This window comes from Cupressus sempervirens, chromosome 3, assembly GCF_028749045.1.
Source record: "Cupressus sempervirens isolate cs-2001-9-10 chromosome 3, ASM2874904v1, whole genome shotgun sequence".
Classification (NCBI taxonomy): Eukaryota; Viridiplantae; Streptophyta; class Pinopsida; order Cupressales; family Cupressaceae; genus Cupressus; species Cupressus sempervirens.
Genome location: NC_143120.1, coordinates 356,036,543 through 356,057,652, shown reverse-complemented (window position 1 = coordinate 356,057,652; position 21,110 = coordinate 356,036,543).

Below are 21,110 nucleotides of genomic sequence, written 5' to 3'. Positions count from 1 at the left end.
GTTAGAGGTAATTCATGGGCTTTGTTCCAAAAAAATCATGCGATAGGGCTAGAGGTAAGAGTTAGAAAAGGATGAAGAATCATGCATTAAGCACTAAGTTTATATGCTTGAGATTTCTAATAATATTTTGCCCATTAGTACTATTCACTAGAAATTTAGTAATTAGAATATCCTAGGTGGATAAATGTCCTTGAGGTATTCTTTCAGGGAATCATCATTCCCAATTCAAAGTGATGCCCAGGACACTCTATCAAGTAGTCTTCTCAAACTGTTCTATGATATTTAAAAATAAATAAATCCTTGATTGCCATTTGATCAAACAATTCAATCACATGCTCTATGATTCCATATTTTTCATATATGAAACTTGCAACTATGCATTTGACTTGAGAATCACCATGTTCTTGAGCTTGTGCTAGGCATTCATAAGTATATTGATGAAGATCATTCAATCACACCCACAAATTGTATAGGATTGAATATTTCTATATAACTCTTCTGACACCACCTTGGTGTATCGGTTACCTTCATTGTTGAATTCTTGATGGATGTCAAATTAAGAGGCCCATGCTTTTCTCATATATATCACTGTGTTTCTTATGACAATCTCCATAAGTATGGGACCATTATACTGATGCTCAAACCACATGCATCCTCCCATTATGGGGAGTCTATTCATCTTATCGCGACATCTAAATGAGCAAAAATGAAAATGAATGGTATAATAGCTTGTGGAGGTATTTTTTCAAACAATTATCATCACATGGTTATAATTGGACAGATTAAGAGACACTCCATCAAATGGCTTACATGCCTTGATATCGCTATGCTCATCATATTTTGAATGTCGCAAGTTGGAGGGTCAATAGAAGCTAGTGAAAAAAATTTATATGCCTTGTTTATGCTTTCATTAAATGTTGTAGGTTGTAGAAATGAGGGATAGTTTTGTCAAATGGGTCACATGCCTTGTCTAACTTGAGAAGTTGAATATGATGCACAATGTTCTCTTCATTGTATTAGCATTAAAATACCCTCCTCACATGGATTGTCCAAGTCATTGAGAATTAATCACTGAAGACCATTGAAATTGCTATGGCCTGAATCAAGACATTGTTGTTAAGGTGAAATTGAATATTGAATACACATGATTCATTAGAGACAACCATATCATTTTCTCACAATGATGTGTCTTGGAACACTTGTCTATGCTTCCATGCTTATTCAATCTTAGAAGACATTATGGAAAACATTTTGAATGTTCTCACTTTTCTATCAAACCACTATGAAATTCCAAGCATGAATGGAAATAAATATTGATATGAATGGAAGTCACGCCACCTTCAAACTCACCATGATTGACCTTCGAGTGTCAAATGGTACCTATATACTTTGTAAGGATGATCTCCTCTCTAGATAAAACCAATCTTTTAGATTATATCTATGAACTTTATTCCCAGCCAGTGGTTGTTTTAAACTTAGGTCAAAAAAATTTAGTACATAGAGAGAGAGTATTTGAGTACATAGTGAGAGAATGAGATCCTTAGTATGTGGAGAGTGAAATTTTAGTACGTGGAGAGAGAAGGTTTTAGTGCATGGAGAAAGGAAAATTTTAGTACATGGAGAGAGAAAAATTTTAGTACATGGAGAGAGAAAGTTTTAGTATGTGGAGAGAGAAGATTTTAGAATAGGTAGGAATTAACCCATCTCTCTCTTCAGAATTAATTTAACTAACTCTCACACTAAAATATCTATGTAATAGTTGGCTCTATCTTGGGACAAGGACTGTATAGGAAGTTGAATGAACCCAGAGTTAAGAAAGAGCAATGCTTTATCACAAGGGCTATAGAGTCACCCAAAAAAGGAGGAAGATACCTTAAATTGGGACTAAGAAAACCAAAATTGGAAACAAAAACCAAATAGAAAAGAAAGAAAAAGCCCAACAAAAAGCCCCTAACTAAGATATGTACATGGTAGGAAAAACCCTACCTCTGATAGCTTTATCCCTAGCTGAATCATGTAAATCCATTCACAAGATGAGGAAAATAAATGCCATGATGACTTAATAGGTGACAACTCCCTAGTACTTGTGAACTCAAATGTAGACTTGCTCCTTGGATTCTGAATTTTAGATTCCTAACCAAATCCATGGCTTTGGACATGGGAATGTATCCAAATAACCATGTCTCATCCAAAACCTCAAACTTTGAATTCAATTCTCCCTCATGATGTGTCTCATGGATGACTTCTTTTTGAAAGAATTGTATAATTGGTTTCTCAATTTTTTGAATGCAGCTTTTGTCTTCTCCTCTACTTGGCAAGCCCTCTACTTGAATTTCTAGTGATTTGTCATTATGAAGTCCTGAACCCATTTATGACACCAGACACTCTTTCATTATGATTGGCCTAATTATGGTTGAATCTTCTCTAAAATTATTCCAACCTAGATGCATATTTGTGTTTGATTGAATCTTCCTATGATCCATTTCTTCTTCCCCATCTTCCTAAAGATCATCTTGAATTTTTAGGCACTTCTAAGTTACATTGATATCATCTTCAACGTTGCAGGCCATATCTTCAATTATCATCCCATTAATATCAAAATTATCTTTTCAAAGGGATTTATGATTGTTAAGACTAGAAGATATCAAACCATGTATTGGATTTCCTTCATATAATGTATGATGTTAAGCAACTTGTGGAGTTATAGTCATTGAACCTTGTCTTTGAATACCAACTTTAGAATCATCAATAAAAATGTCTCCCTCTAAGAGTAAGGGATTAAAGTAAAAAATTTCTTCATAAAGGAAATTTCCATTCAAGGATTTTGAGCAAAAGCTTGGAATAAACACATCATAAGAGCTTCCTTCATCAAATTCCTCCATAAGGTTCCCTGCTATCTCATTATTTCTTTTTTCATGGTTATTCTTCTCATAGAATATCTTTGACATAGGATCTCCTATTTGATGAGAAGGCTCAAAAAGAGGATTTCCTTGACCTTTGAATGATCCATAAGATTTTAATTGTACTTCCATTGGATTAGAGGAACTTGTCGCCATATCCATATTGCTTTCATTTTCAATATGTTCAATGATATCTAAGTCTTTTTGAGTCATTGATCCTTTTCCAAGACATCTTTCATGAAATGTGAAAGGTTGATATTCATGTTGCATGCATGATAAAGAATGAAAGCTAGATGATTGATCTTCTTCTCCTTGAAGCTGACATTTAGCTTTTTCATCAAATAATATTTTAATCATAAGTTCATCAATGCCATCAAATGTAAAGGTCTCTATTTCTATAAGGAAAGTGGATATTTGCAGAGGTTCATTAGTGTCTTTGTTACCATCAATGGTAGTGGTTTTAGTTATTGCCACAATATCTAAAGTATTGATGTTTTCAATAGATTCATCACCTTGAATGATCATGGAAGGATGAATGGGAAGATCTTCTCCACATAGTCATCATCTAAACCATTGAGGCACCAAGAGGGGAAAAAAGTGGTATGAAATTCACTTTGATTCACATTTCCCTCATCTTCAATCATATGTAGTGTAGTTTCTTGAGATTTTGATATTTCTTTTTCTTTCTCATTAGGATCGAGATGATTGAATAATTTCTCCTTGATTTTGAAATTTTCATAGTGATGCGTTGATACATTAGTAGACCCTTTTTCTCCCTGAGACTCCATTTCATGACCATCTCTTTGAATAGACATAGAATCCATGTCTTCTTTCATGCATGAAATTTTAGATGAGTCCTTTCTAACATTGGGATTGGGAGATGTCTTACTACCAGGAAAATAATTCTTGCATGGGTCTTCTTTCTCAAGTTCTCACAGAGTTTGAAGTAAAGAAGGATGTACTCTTTTAGGATCCAAGCTTGTGCTTCCATAGAAGATTTTTAAGAACACAACTTGATTGAGATCAATGGAAGTATGATTTTTATGAGAAATAGGTGCAAGTGTTGGGACACTTTTTTGATGGCCATTATCCATCTTTGATTTATATGAATCATTTTTTTGATCAAAGTCTTTCTTATAATCGCATGTGGAACTTCTTTCCGAAAATGATTTTGGTTTGTGAGAGAAAAACTAATTATCTTTACCATCTTCTTCATCTATCTTTTGCAAGGTCTGGAGCAAAGATGGATGAATCTTTTCTAGATCTAGTTTCTGCCCACTAGAGAAGCTCTTCAAGAAGCTACCTTTCCTATGGTCGATGACAATTTGATTTTGTTGAGAGACAATTGAAAGAGAGACATTCTCATTATTCTTCATTTTTGAATTAGATGAAAAGAATTTTTCAAAAAGATTTTTTTCTTTATATGTTGAACCTTTTTCAAATAAAGATTCATGATCATGAAAAAGAAACCCATAATCTTTTCCATCATCTCCTTTGATCCTTAGAGAAAATTTCAGCAAGTAGGGATGAGCCATTCTTGTATCTAGCTCCTCCCACCATAGAAATTCTTCAAGAATTCAACTTGTAGAGGCTCACTAGGAATTTTTTTCTTGGGATATCAAAAGTATTCATCATCACTATCACTATCACTCTCACTTTCAACTTTCCCTTTGTACCAAACCATGTTTTGAATTCAAACCTTAGATAGAGTCATCAATAGTCAATCTTCTAAATAGAGTCACCAACCTTCATTCAAGGAAAGGTACCTTTTATCAACCATGTTACTAGTTATTTTTCACTTGGTCTTGGATGTGACCAAGATTTTGCATGTTTCTTCTTGGAATAGCAACTATTCTTTCAACAACCACAACATCTTGACCAATACCTGAGTGATTTGCAAGAATTCCCCAAATTCTTCTTCTTCTTCTTCTAGAACTTGGTTCACCTAATGGTATTGTTGAGAACTTTTTCTACACCTCTAGGATAGAGTTTTCAAGTCTGAAATAATATCTTCTTATGTGTTCTAGAAGCCAAGATTTAGTTGTAGAACTGGAAACACATTCTCTTGCACCAATACCATCTTACTTCATTACAGGTGACTGATTAATATTTCTCATTTGATTCCCCAATAGAGTCACCAAAAATTTATTGGTTAACAAATTTGTCACTATGATAGGTACTTCTAAAATTGACCTTGTTCACCCTATGAATAGTGACAACTATGCCAACAATTGGAGAGATTGAAACCGATCATTACTAGATTACAATCTTCCTCTATGTTTGAGCTCCCTCGTATGATTGGTGTATTTGATTTCTAATAAAATATATTCAAACTCAAAGGTTAAAGAGGAAGATATTGACAATGAATGCACCAAATGACTTCATAGCTTCCTTGCATAACTTAAACTACTAATGAAAATGATCAAGAACTATGCTTGAAGGCTAGAATTATCTCAATGCTAATTCAATCATTCACTAACATCTACACCATATTGTGAAAACATTAATTACAACCAAAATCAACACCCAAACAATTTAGACTTTGAAGAAAAGAGAATACAAAATGCAAGCTCCTTTATTTCCTTGTACCAAGAACATAAGAAGAAACTAATGACAAAGACAACCTCTGCACACACTTTCCAAAATTTTCTTATCAAACAAAACATAAGTGTTCGCTTCTTCCAAATTCCAAAAGGTTTGCTTAAAACATTGAGATTCATGAATTTATAGTTATTCGAGAATAACCAACCTTTCAAGTTCAGAACTACCTAAAAAGTTAGAGTTTGGACTACTCTGAAGATAGCTTGTAACCAACTTAAACTTTACAACTCTAAGTCTTAATCTCTAACTTTCTAACCTTAACTCTCAAAAAGTTAAGGTTGATAAAGAAAAGTAAATTTAGTATTCTCAAGCTTTATTCCTTCTTACTACACACACTACATGAACAACTCATCAAGAACTTGTAGATATAATTTCTCCTATGATGTCCAAATTCAAAACATAATTTATTTATATGTGACCCACCAAAATCTGAGTCATACCGTGTATTTGACTCCTTTCACCAAACATTCAATGTGCCCCAACAACGGAATTTCAAAGTCTCCTTTCATTTGTCTTTTCTTTTGTAACAGGATAATGATTTGAATTTGCTATTCATCACTCCAATTCTTCTAGGAATTTTGTCGTGCAAATAATGTGTAGTGTCCATATTTTCATGCTTCAAGTTTGTGGCATTGTATTAAACAACTCATGTGCTTTGTCTTAGTTAGTAGGCCACTATGCTCTATTGATATCTACGAGGACAGAAGGATTCTCAATATGGATGGTGAAGATCTAGATGGTTAGTACCTTGAAAAACAAGTGGCATTTTATGCCTACACATTCTTTCCAAACCACTCTTTTCTGAGAGGCATTATTTGTGGCATATGATGTCTCTGATCTTCAAGTGCATAGGCTGGAGGTTGGAGTTGTGGTTCACCTGTCTTATTTCTACAAATCCAAAATCTAGACATTGACTTGCATGGCATGGGCCTTTTATCAAATAGCTTACTTGCTTCACCTATGACCTTCCCTATGAATACCATTGATCTCCATTGGAAGTCATGGGATGGAGATGAGGTTAGAGTCATTGCTTGTGTAGAATCATGCATCAAGCACCAAGTTTATATGCTTGAGATTTCCAATAATATTCTGCCCATCTATACTATTCACCAAAAACTTGGCAATCATAATTTCCCAGGTGGACAAATCTCCTTGAGGTATTCTTTCACAAAATCGTCATTTAGAATTTGAAGCGATGCCCAAGATACTATATCAAGCAGTCTTATCATATATATACATATACATATACATATATATATATATATATATATATATATATATATATATATATATATGTATATATATATATATGTATATATATATATATATATACATATATATATATATATATATACATATATATATATATATATATATACATATATATATATATATATATATGTATATATATATATATATATATGTATATATATATATATATATACATATATATATATATACATATATATATATATATATATATATACATATATATATATATATATATGTATATATATATATATATATATGTATGTATGTATATGTATATATGTATATATGTATGTATATATATATGTATATATATATGTATATATATATATATATATATATATATATGTATATATATATATATATACATATATATATATATATATATATATATATGTATATATATATATATATATGTATATATATATATATATGTATATATATATATATATATACATATATATATATATATATATATACATATATGTATATATATGTATATATATACATATATATATATATATATATACATATATATATATATATGTATATATATATATATATATATATATATTTAAAATCCTTGATTGCCATTTGATCAAACAATTTGATCACATTCTCTATGATTCCATAGTTTGCATACATGTAGCTTGTCACTATGAATTTGACCTGAGAATCACCATGTTCTTGAGCTCATTCTAGGAATTCATAAGCATATTGATGAAGATCATTCAATCACACCCAGATATTGTATAAGATTGAATATTTCTATGTAGTTCTTCTGACACCACCCTGGTGTATCAGTTACCTTCATTATTGAATGCTTGATGAATGTCAAATTAAGAGGCCCATGCTTTTCTCATATATATCATTGTGTTTCTTATGATAGTCTCCAGAAGGATGGGACCATAATACTGATGTTCAAACCACATGCATCCTCCCATTGTGGGGAGTCTACTCATCTAATCACAATATCTAAATGAGAAAAAATGAAAATGAATGGTATAATAGCTTGTGGAAGTATTTTGTCAAACAATTATCATCCCAAGGTTATAATTAGACTATTTACACGACACTCCATCAAATGACTCATGCACCTTGTTATTGCTATGCTCATCATATTTTGAATGCCCCAGTTTAGAGGGTAAATAGAAGCTAGTGGAATAAATTATATGCCGTGTTTATGCTTCCATTAAATGTCACATGTTAGAGAAATGAGGGATAGTTTTTCCAAATGGGTCGCATGCCTTCTCTAGCCTTAGTAGTTGAATATGATGCATGATGTTTTCTTCATTGTATTGGCATTCAAATACCCTCCTCACATGTATTTTCCAAAGTCTTTGAGAACTAATTTCCTAAGACCATCGAATGTGCTATGGGTTGAATCAAGACATTGATGTTTAGGTTGAATTAAATATTCAATACACATGATTCATTGCAAATACCCATATCATTTTCTCAAAATGATGTGTCTTGGCACACTTGTCTATGCTTCCATGCTTATGCAATCTCATAAGAAATTTTGGCAAACATTTTGAATGCTTTCACTTTTCTGTCAAACCACTGTGAAATCGCAAGCATCAGTGGAAATACACATTGATATGAATAGAAGTCATGCCACCTTCAAACTCAGCATGACTAACCTACGAGTGACAAATTGTACCTCTATAATTTGTAAGGATGGCCTCCTCTCTAGATAAAACCAATCTTTTAGATTATATCAGTGAACTTTATTTCCAGCTAATTGTTTTTTTAAAGTTGGAGTTTGGGTTGTAAAGTTCACGTTAATATTAGTTTGAAACATTTTAGTACATAGAGAAAGAGTATTTGAGTACATAGTGAGAGAATGAGATCCTTTCTGCATGGAGAGAAAACTTTTAGTATGGGGAGAGAGAAGGTTTTAGTATGTGGAGAAAGAAAACTTTTAGTATGCGGAGAGAGAAAACTTGTAGTACGTGGAGAGAGAAGAGCATGGGGAGAGAGAGTTTTAGAATAGGTGGAAATTAACCCCTCTCTTTCTCTAAAATTAATTTGACTAACTCTCACACTAAAATATTTAGGTAACAAGGTTTGATATGATTATTAAACATAGTTGATGATGGTTTGATGATACTTAATGATGACTTCTATAATCATATGATATGGGTGATATGATAACATAATAATGCAATGCATGAGTAATTAGAAAAATGACCAATGGATCAACATAGAATGATATTGGATTGGAGACTTCTATTAATATAGGTATTACAAAATTAGGTATTGAGGGTCACTCTCTCCTTGTCATCAAGGCCTTCAATGGTAAATGAAAGATGAGTTGGCATGTCATGGAAATAATTAGAGATGCTTAGACTTTATTAAATAGAATTATTGACACCTCAATTCAACATGTGAACCATGAAGGTATTCAAGTGGTTGATAAACTATTTGTGTGTGGGCATGGTATAACAAATCAACATGTTTGGGAAACAAAATGCAATCTTCCATTGGAAATTTTTTCAGTTGTGCAAAAAGAGAAGCAACAAATGTAATTATGACCATTTAAACAATTAGACTATGGGTGATGAAATTATAAAGATAATTTTGAAATAGGTCATCTTCTTGTTAGGATTAACCATAAATATAAATAACAATTACATGAAAATATAAACAATATTAGAAAATAATAAATCACATAGAAGAGAACACAAAACACCAAGATTTAATGTGGTTCACCCAATCCCTGGGCTATGTCCACCAAGAAACAAGTCCAATATTATTATGATCCAGTGATCACAACCTGATTACAATCTGTAATCCCTTACAACTCAATACCACTTGAAGACACAATTATTGCATCACACATTATCAAAGATGCCAAACCACAAGCCCTTTTATACAAGTATTTTGCCACTTTAGGGCTTCAACATGTTGGCCACAAACTAATAATCTCCCAAAAGAATAATGAAGTCTGTACAATACTTCCCTAATCAGTCACCACAAACTAGAAATCTCCCACTTGGGGATTGATCAGGTTCCAAACTAAATAACAATCTCCCACTTGGAGACTAATCTTGTAGAAATATCGCTACCACGTGGGGCTCCCACTAGATCAAACCAACTTGGACTCAGTTGTGTTGTTAGTCTATTCAGTCTAGAAGACCAACCAAAGATGTAGAGGATTTTAGCTTCTCCCTTGTCACTACCTTTGTAAACATATCTACTAGATTGGCATCAGTATGTATCCTATCCAGATTTAATTGTCTATCATCTAAAACTGACCAAAATGTAATGGTAACACAACTATGTGTGTTTTGTCTTTAAATGTAGAGCAAAATTCTTTAGAAGATGAATGCAACTCTAATTATCTGTTAAGAAATAATTATCCTTCTAAGGGAGTCCCAATTCATTTAGGAAGAACTGAAGCCATATCATCTCCTTGACTTCCCCTGTAGTAGCAACACACTCTTTTGCTATTGTGGATAAAGCATTCAGCTTCTATAACTTAGAAACCTAGCTCACTAATACCCCAAAAATAGTATATACATAACTTGTAGTACTCCATCTAGTATCAATATCCCCTACCAAATCTGAGTCAACATATCCCTGTAAATAAATAGTAGAAGCCCCAAAATGTAGATGCTTACTAGATTTTTCCTCTCAAATATCTAAGAATCCATTTGACTACATTCAAATGCTCAATTCCTAGATGATTCATATACCTTCTAATGACTCCCACTACATGTGCAATATCTGGCATTGTATATACCATGGCATACAAAGCTTCCTACTGCTAAAGTAGAGGTACCTTAGACATCTTATCCTCCTCTTCTTATTTCTTTGAACACATCTCCTTAGTTAACTTCAAGTGACCAATTAAATGTGTGTAGATAGCTTTAGCATTCTGCATAGAGAAAAAATGCAACACTTTCACAATATAATTAGCTTGAGATAAAGAAAATTTCCTATTCTTCCTATCTCTACAAATTTGCATACCAAGGATTTTTTTCTCTGCCCTGAAATCCTTCATAGCAAACATATGTGCTAACTGGCATTTTGGCCCCTTAATGTGATCCATGTTAGACCCAACTACAAGCATATCATCAACATATAAACATAAAAAAATATAGCTATCATCATCCAACTCTTAAAGTAAACACAATGATTTGAATGACACCTACTATATCCATGATCATGCATAAAATTGTCAAATTTTAGATAGCATTGCCAATGTGCTTTCTTCAAGCCATATAAACTTTTCTTCATGCAAATCTTTAGTAGTCACAATACTTAAAATAGTACAAATAGAAGTCATTTTAGGAACATGAGAGAATATCTCATCAAAATCAGTGCCCTTTTTCTTTGCAAATCCTTTTACAACGAACCTAGCTTTAAATCTTTTCTTACCCCCATCCTCTTCTTTCAAACTATAAATCCATTTATTCTATAAAGCCTATTTACCTCCAAGCAACTTGCATGAATCCCAAGTCTTATTTTTCAGCAAGGAGTCCATTTCATCTACCATTCCAAACCCCCTCTAAACCTTAGTATCCACCTGCATAGCTTCATCATAACATTCAGGTTCACCGACATTAAAAAAAAATTAGAGTACAAAGAAGGAGAAAATCTTTCTAGAGGTCTACTTAGCCTTTTTGACCATCTAACATTTACTAGGGTGTGTGGTATTTTTTGTTGTGGTTGTTACAGATCATGAGGAGTTTTTAGAACATCATCTTTTAGAGTATCATCCAACACTACATAATCATTTTCTTTCTTCTCATGTTGTTGCAATAGATCTTTGTACAATACTTTCTCATTGAATATGACATCCCCACTTCTTATGATTTTACAATTTTCAAAATCCCAAAGCCTATAACCAAATTGAGCAATACCATATCCAAAAAATACTCATTTCTTTGACTTAGCTTCCAGCTTGGTTCTATTTTTAGAATTTATATGTGTGAATTCTTTGCAAATAAAGGTTTTCATAAAAGAATAACTCACCTTCTTACCAGCCTATGCTTCCTCTATAATACCATAGGCCAAAGGAGTAGAGGGACCTCTATTAATCAAACATACAATAGTATTGAGAATCTATGCCCACATTTTTAAGGGCAACCCAACATGCAACTGCATGGTCCTTACACACTTCATTATAGTCCTATTCATGTGTTCAGTCACTCCATTTTTCTGTGCAGTCCTTGGAAGTGTTTTCTATCTAAAAATGCCATTAGTGGAGCAATAATCTTCAAATTCATGACTAAAATACTCACCGCCATTATAAAATCTAAGACATTTTAATTTCTTACCAGTCTCATTTGCAACCAAGCATTTCCATTTCTTAAAATTTTGAAATACATCAGATTTCTATCTAAGAAGATAAACTCATACTTTTCTAGTTGCATCATCAATAAATATAACATAATAATGAAGGTCACCAAGGGAAGATACCTGAGCTAGTCTTCATACATCTATATGCATAAGCTCTAATCTCTCACTTTTCTTTTCCTTCACACTCTGTACAAAACTCACCCTATTTTGTTTTCCATATACACAACTTTCACAAAAATCCGTATTAACACATTTCAAACATAGTATAACTTTCTTTGAAAGAAGTAATTTCATACCTTTCTCACTCATGTGCCCAAGTCTTTGGTGCCATAGCACTATATCAAAATCTACATCATTTGTTTATTCTCCCTACTCAACTATAGCAACTATTCCTGAACATTTATTTTTCTCTGAACAATCAAAGTAGAAGGAATAATATGAGCTGTACAATGATATAAGGTTCCTACTTTCACACCTTTTACTACTACAAGGGAACCTTTTGAAACCTTCCAATTTTTATCATTAAAAGTAACTACGCAACCCTCATCACCGAGTTTCCCTACACAAATTAAATTCCTACTCAACCTTGGAACATGTCTTATGTCATGTAGTAGCCAATGATTTCCATTTTGAAACTTAATCTTAACTTTTATCTTTCTAAAAATTTGATAGGGTTCATTATCGCCAAAATAAACAAGCCCAAATCCCCTTGTACATAATCAATAAAATAACTTGTATGAGGTGTAACATGAAATAAAGCACCAGAATCTAAAACCCAAGAATCATCATAACCTTTTAAAGGAATAAGAAAAGAATCCTCTTTGAATTTTTTACTTGCCACATTTTCCTCATTCCCTTCTAGTTTATCTCCTTTATTTTTCTTTCAAGTCCAACAATCTTTCTTCGTATGCCCTAGTTTACCATAGTACCAACAATCTCTTGGTCTTCTGGACTGAGACCTCTTTCCCTTTGAATTTCTTCATAATTTCCCATGGTTTCAAGAATTGTTTCCTCTCTTAGTCATTTTGCCTCTGCTTTTTGCATTCAAAGAACTTCCTAATGTAGATCCATCTGAGGTTTTCCTATGAGTTTCCTCACTCAGAATAACACAAATCACAACATCAAATTTTAGGGTATTAGATCTAGAAATAGAATTTCTCACAACCATTATCAAGCCATTCAAAGTTTCAGGAAAAGAACACAAAATCAAGAGAGCCCTAATTTCTTCATCAAAATTAACACCCATAGAAGATAACTGACTAGTAATAGTATTAAACTCATTTAAGTGATCCACAACAAATCCACCTTACGCGATCTTCATATTAAATAAACATTTCATGAGAAATACCTTGTTTGAAGTAGAGGGCTTTTCATATGATTTTTCTATGGTTTCCATCAACTCTTCCATTATCTTCACATTTGTAATGTTAATGTCATCGATGGTGCTAGGCATAACTAAATACTTCCAAGTTTCTTTCTATCTAAAATATCATAGTCCTCATCTGTCATAGTTCCCTATTTCTTTATTTTTCCTTCCAATGGCTTCCATAAGTCCTTTTGATAAAGATAGTCCTCTATTTGCATCTTCCATAACTAAAAGTTCTGCCCATTAAAATTCTCCACCTTTAGCTTACCCTTGTCTTCCATCACTCCAACTCAATCGTGAGACTTTGACTCAAACATAGACTTTTCTACAAAGGATAATTGACAAAAAAAACCTCACTCTAATATCACTTGTTAGGATTAACCACAAACAAAAATAACAATTACATGCAAATATAACTATATCAAAAAATAATAAATTGCACAGAAAAGAACACAAGACACCAAGATTTAACGTGGTTCACCCAATCCCTAGGCTACTTCCACCAAACAACAAGTCCAATATTATTATGATCTAGTGATTACAACCTAATTACAATTTGTAATCACCTACAACTCAATATCGCCGCAAGAAATTTTTTTTGTATCACACATTATCAAAGATACCTAACCCAAAGCCCTTTTATACAAGTATTTCACCACTTTAGGGTTACAATATGTTGGCCATATGTCAGCCTTACATTGGCCATAACCCCATAGAATTATGAAATATGTATAGTACTTCCCTAATCAGTCACGACATGCTAACACTTCCCATTAAGTACTTTAATTATGATTCTTTATGACAAAAGAAGGCCTATAAAAGTAAGATATGGGGTGATTTTTCATAATGCCAAAGGATGTGACTTTCCAATTCTCAATTGTCTTTTATTCATTATTTATTACTTGACTATGGAAATATTATGATGGGGTTAGTGGGGAATATTACTTAATCCATGTTTACTTGTGATAAACCCAAGTGTTACCATATGGTTAAAATCCTTAATATAATTGAGAATTGTTGTCGTTTGGAAAGGGGTACATTTGGTTTCTCTATAATTCTCTCCTAGTTTATTGGTTGGTTTTTTGAGGATATGAAGGAAGCTAAGAAAGAACTAGTAGTCAAACTTGCAAATGACAAAGCCATGGAGAGTATCAATTCTTGTATTGATCCACCAAGAATTAAGGAATCCATTAGAGAGGATAAAGCTACTTGGACCTATCTATAGGAAGGGGGTTTGATTCTTTTATAGAATGCATTAAGGGTCATGATGGGAGGGCCTCTAAATAATTTTTTGACTCTTGGAAGGATCAAACGGTGATTGCTAATAGTATTTCCACTGAATTTAGTGAGAAATTCATCATGAATGCCACTGGTTTGGCCATGGAAGTAAAAAAATAGAGAAAGCAAGTGACGGTTGCAGATGAAGTGAGTTTGAGGAAATTTTTTAGAACTAATGAGGCTCCTATTTTTTTGTGTGGTGGGTTTCCTTGTCAAAAACTTCCCAAGTCATGGGATATGGTACATTATTCTTGAACACAAGTTTAAGGTTATATACAACTACCATTTTCCTATCCACAATCAATTTAGCTATAGAGAGCTTATTTCTTTACCTTACCTATTATTATTTATTCAATGGAGAATATTGTGTCTAGAATATGTGTAAGAAGAGGGAGGAGGGTAAGAGATATATTATTTATCTCCAAGCCCTAATGTTCTTCCTCTTCAAATTTTATAAAGGCCTTAATCATCAGGTGTAAAGTCTACCCCCTTCCCCTCTCAAAATCACCACTACTCCCCAAACCTCTTCCCCCTCAGAACAATTCCTAGATGACAAGGGACCCTTGCCAATGTTAAGAAGGTTAAAATGGAGAAGCTTAAGATCCTTGATGTTGAAGATTCTATAGCCACGTCCAAGAATGGAGCCCATACCTCTAGCAAGAGACTGAGAGACAAGAAGCCTTGTACCCCTCTGGGTCAAGAAAATTGATTAGCTCATAATCCATGAAGAACACTGAGAAAGAAGGTCTTCCTAGACCGAAATAGAAAGGTAAAAGGAATATTAGTTAGGAGAAGGAGGAAGAGGAAATAGGTAGTGAAGATATGCGATAGGATACCACAGTTCAAGGTCATGATAATCCCAAGCCATTTCGCGTGTTAGATAACTTTATAATTGAGGCCAATACCCCTAAGTCAAAGATGAAAGATGAAAATGGTTTAGACCAAGGGATTGGTAGCTCCCTTATTAGGTATTTAAACATGGAAAAAAATCCATGGAATGAAAATCAATATGAAGACTCTGGTTGAAAATCTTGTGGGAGGTGATAGACAAAAGGGGATAATCCTAAACCTTAGGAAATTGGTGAGAAATATTCACCTATTAAGGATGATTTATCCAAACTAGAGGAAACAATCAATAGCTTGATCAAGAAGAACAAGGTTATAAGGATAAATTTAACAAGGTGACAATTTTTTTTGTTCAGGTCCCACACTCAAGGACTACCACCCTTCATCTTGTGAAGGCTAAAAATGAGGAGAAAAGTGATGCCAAAGATATGGAGACTAACTCCTCATTCTATGGCTTCCTGGAAAATGATTGGTTGTGGCCCTTATTGGAGAATTCAAAAAACTAGAAGAAGGAGAGCTAGCTCTTGGACCATTAGTTTTTACTTTTTGGTTCTTTATGTTTACAACTTACTATTGTTCCAATGTGGATTGTTTGTTAAAAATAATTAGACTTTGGTTATGCTTAGGAATTTGAATTGGGCTACATAAAATTTTAATTATCTTAATCATTTATGTGATAATTATAGTAGTCTTAGATATAGGGATATGTTAGTCAGGGGGTTTTATATTAAGAAAGGGGTTGGTTCATTTGTTGATGATGACCTCTAGCTAATTCTTGGCCTTATTTTTTGTTGTTGGGTCAACCCCCATTTTGGCTACATTTTAATATCAAAAACATATATTGAATTGATAGCTCAAGATTTGTGATCTTATAAAACAACTAAAATGGTACATTACCATTAATGATAAAGTCTGAAGAATAGTTAGCAGAAGTACACACTATCCTGAATACAACCTTCCTTATACAAGATAAGAAGAAAAATAGGTACAACTATCTATACTAGACATGATTTACTAATTGTGGCTATATAATCCAAGAATTAGATATAATTTTATAGTGCTAGGTATCTAATCAATGAGAGTTTGAATGACCAAAAACTCTATATGAGGGAGTGATAAATTTGGTATGAGTCTCGATAATAATTTATGTTGCAGAATCTTAGGTACAATTTACTGATACAATTTATATGATCCTAAAGATAAATACAAATTTATGAATAGATGGAATAAATTGCAAAAAAATTCATAGAAAATAGGTTAGGCCGATTTGGGTGCGAAGAGCACTCGACAACTTGGTTTCGGTAGAGCACTCTTAATTCCCTCTGTATTGGCCTTTATGGCCTTGGCTTCACTAGGGACAGGGAAAAATGGAGTACTCTGCCACCTACTTCCTACAACACTTAATAGGGAGGATGTTAAACTTGGAACCCATGACCACTCTCGCTAGTTTTAGAAACGTAGGGATTTAAGCACTAGGTCTAAGGACAAAGAGTGCAATCAAACTATGAGAGACAAAGGTAAAAAAAACACCCAACCTACCTTCAAACAGGCACTGCAAGGGAGCTTCAATGTCCTAGTTAATGAAAAATTTATCAGATACCAATCATCCAAAACTGCTTCCACCGACAGCATAGGAGATGGAGGTAAGGAACCATCTTCCCCCTACTGTGTTGTTAAACCAAATTCCCAAATAATTCTTGAGTTAAATAAGGAAAAGGATAGATTGAAAAACACAACCTATTTTTTTTTGCCATGAATCCCTTGAATCTTTCATCGAGGAATTACCTTAATGATTGGTTTCATAGAATCTAGAGTAATAAGTTAGGGCATTATTTTTTTATTTTTCTATATGATTTAGAAAGGATTACTTATTATTATTTTTTGTAACCCTAATGCTCAAAAAGTGATTGTGGAGAAGCAATTTTGGAAAGTTAGAAGCTTTGAATTTAGGGCTTTACCCTAGTCTCTTGAATCCATTAATGATGAAGTTCTTTCCCTAGCCAGTCCCAAATGGATCACCATCAACAATATTTCACCATATGTCTAGAACTTCATTCCCCAATTACTTGAACACATTGGAAAGTTTCTCAAAATTGACCATTCAAACACCCTCATTCCTAATGCCCATATCAGAACCCTCATTTCCATTCTCCTTGGTGTGGATGCCCCTAAAATGATCACCCTTGAAGATGGAGCCCTTCCTATTGTTTTCCTGATCACTTATATGGGAGGGTTGAATGCTTGTTACCTATGCAGAAAGGAAGGGCATAAGAGGAAAAATTGCCCCTTATTGGTAGGCGAGAAAGTGACTATCTCTTTGAACCCCTCTTCCTTCACACCCCCTTAAGGTTAAATCTATTATGACATCCTCCAAGAGGAAATCTATTCAAATATCCATTGACCCTCAAGCCTCCAAATGGCTAACTAAATCCAATGAACTTATTTCATGTTTGGACTCTATCAAAAACCATTTTAACTAGGCTACTGAAAAATCTCAACCTATTGTAAATTAGGATGCTTTGGAAGAACTTAAATCTCTACCTAGTGTGCGATCCTTGGATTTTAGCTTTGATTCTAAATCATGTGGGATGGAGAATAAACCCCTTAATGCCCAAAAATTGCCCCTAATATTTCTAAATGAAAAAGCTAAAAGGACATTACAAAAAGAACCCTCGATGACTGTGGAACTATGCTATGTTGTGGCAGGAGATTATGAGAAGGTTGCCCCTCCTCCTTCCCACTCACCTTGTGTTGGTTCAAAATCATGTCTACCTAGAGCTGATAGTATGGATTGCTTAAACTTGGAGGAAAGGCTTCATGACTTCTCCCTTGTGGTTATTCTGGAAACTCCTTCTATTTCCATGAACAAGGATACCTTTGAAGCTAATGATGACATTTGGGATATTCCTAATTTGACTCAGTATGAGGGGAATTGTGATCCTAAGGATGGGTAAGCTCCTTGTAATCCAATAGTTGCAAAACAAGGTAGGCCTGAAGGATATTCTACAAAGTTAGAGAGTTTTTTTTTTAGTGTAGATAGAGAGAACCTAGATTGAAAGAACCAACAGGATGGTGTTGAGTCTCTTAAAAGGAAAAGAGGGAGACCTTGGTATTTTAGTGGTAATTTGAAGCCTCTTAAGAAATCCAGGACTAAAAAGTCTAACTATTTCAAGGGGTTCCAGTCCCCTATGGACACTGATAAATAATTACCTTTGATGAATAAGCTGAAAATTGCTTCCTCAAATGTGAGAGGGTTGGGATCATCAGACATAAAATATATTGTTAAGAGATTCATAGGTTGGAATAAGAATATAGACATATTGCTCCTCCAAGAAGTCAAGTCCATAGGATTCACTCTAGATATTGCATTAAAATGCATCTAGAAAGATGTTGCTACTTTCTCCACCAGGCACCCTAAAGGTAAGGGAGGCTCTTCTATTATGGTTGGCCCTTGTTGGAGGAAGAATGTTAGCAATTCAGGATTTTTCCCTTGTAATAGAGCTTAGTAGGTTACTTTCAAGGATGAAGACTTTGAGTTTTGCATTTTCTCGGTCTACGCCACTAATGATTTTCTGGAGAGGAGTACTCCTTGTCAATGGATGGCTAAGCAACCTAACATCCCCAAGATTTTTGTAAGAGGCTTTAACATGGTTGAAAGGGCTCAAGACAAGTTAGGAGGTCTCAAATTTTAGTGGAAAGGCAATGAACATTTATATTTGTCTAGAATGGCTAATAACCTTAATCTCATTGATACCCTTGCTAATTTGAAACAACACTCTCATGGTATTTGGCTCACTTGGTCCACTTATAAGAAAGAGGAGAAAAAAATTTACTCTCGGCTAGACAAGTTCTATTTTAATAAAGATTTCTTTAGCTATCTAAAACCCATGGATAATAACCTGATGCAAGTTCTCCCTTTCTCCCTTTCTGACCATCATCGAATTGTGATTGATATTTTTAAGCTTGGCTCCCAGCATCCTATAAAAAGAAAAGCTTGGGCCTTTTCTATTAATTCTTCTCTTCTACATGATCAAGACCTTCTAGCAGCCTCCAAAATTATCCATTAGTATAATCTCTCTATTTTTAAGCATAAAAACCTGATTGATAGCTTGGTCCAATCTATTCACTCTTGGATAAACTTATTTAAGGCCATGGTAAAAAAGAAAGAAAAAGATAGTAGAGCTTTAAAACTTTCCTTGGTGAACTCTCTGCAGATTGAGGAAGCTACCTCCTAGTTACATCCTAGTGACCCCACTCCTACTGATTCTATGGCTAATAACAAGCATGAATTGAGAAAACTCTAGGCAAAAAAATTTAGGTAGCTAACTCCGGCCTAGAGCTAATTGGTTGTCATTAGGAGATAGGAGGTCTAAGTTCTTTTTTAAAATGCTACATTTGAAAGAAGCCAAGGATAAGATCAACTACATTTGTGAGGAAGATTCCATTTTAACTAATTTAGAGGATATTCTTTCGGATTTCTTTTGATCCTACAAGAATCTCTTCTCTTCTAAGGATAAGTGATTGATGATTGAGATGGCAAGGAGTAAGATTGACTCCATAATACCTAGGAATGTTTCAGATTTAGATGCCTCAACTCTTAACTCTCCTATTTCCTTGGCAAAAATCCTAAATGCTATTTCCTCTATGGAAAGTGGTAAAGCCCCTAGACCAGATGGTATCTTGGTGGAATTTTTCAAAACTAACATAATGTGGATTGGTCCCAGTATTTTTGAACTTTACAAGTATTTTGTGATGATAGATTCCTTGGGCCCATCTATCAATTTTGGCCTCATCAAGCTTATTTTCAAAGCTAGTGATAAAACTCTAACCAAGAACTAGATGCCAATCACCCTTCTCAATGTTACTTATAAGATTCTAGCCAAGATTTTAGCAATCAGATTTGCTCCCATTCTACCCAAAGTGATTAGTCCAACTCAACCAGGCTTTGTGAAAGGGAAGTATATTCTAGAAAATCTCTTAACTTGAAAGGAAGCTATGGATTGGGAAAGATCTTCTTGACATGATATTGGAATACTTTTGATTGACTATGAGAAAGCTTATGACAACATGGAATAGAAATTTGTTCTTATGATGTTGAAAGCCTTAGGTTTCCTAGATTTCTATGTTCAAATGGTGGGAGTTTGATTGAAGGATGCTAATGTCTCCATTGAGGTGAATGAAAATAGATCTGATTGTTTTGATCTTTCTAAATCCATAAGGCAAGGTTGTCATCTTGGCCCTGCACTCTTTGTGATTGTTGTTGAAGCCTTGAACTATCTCTTGGGAGATGAATCCAACTCACCTAGGGTTTCCAGGCTCCTCCTACCTAATGGAGATGAAATTTCCAATGTGTAATTTTTTGATGGTACTTCAATTATGTTTGAAATCACTAAAGATAATATGAAACATCTCTTGGTTAAGCTTGACCTCTTTTGCATAGCCTCACGAAGCAATATATCCATTTCCAAATCTGTTATTTTGGGTTGGGGACCCAACCCACCTTAATGGTGCACCAAATTCAAGATCAGTTGGGGTGATCC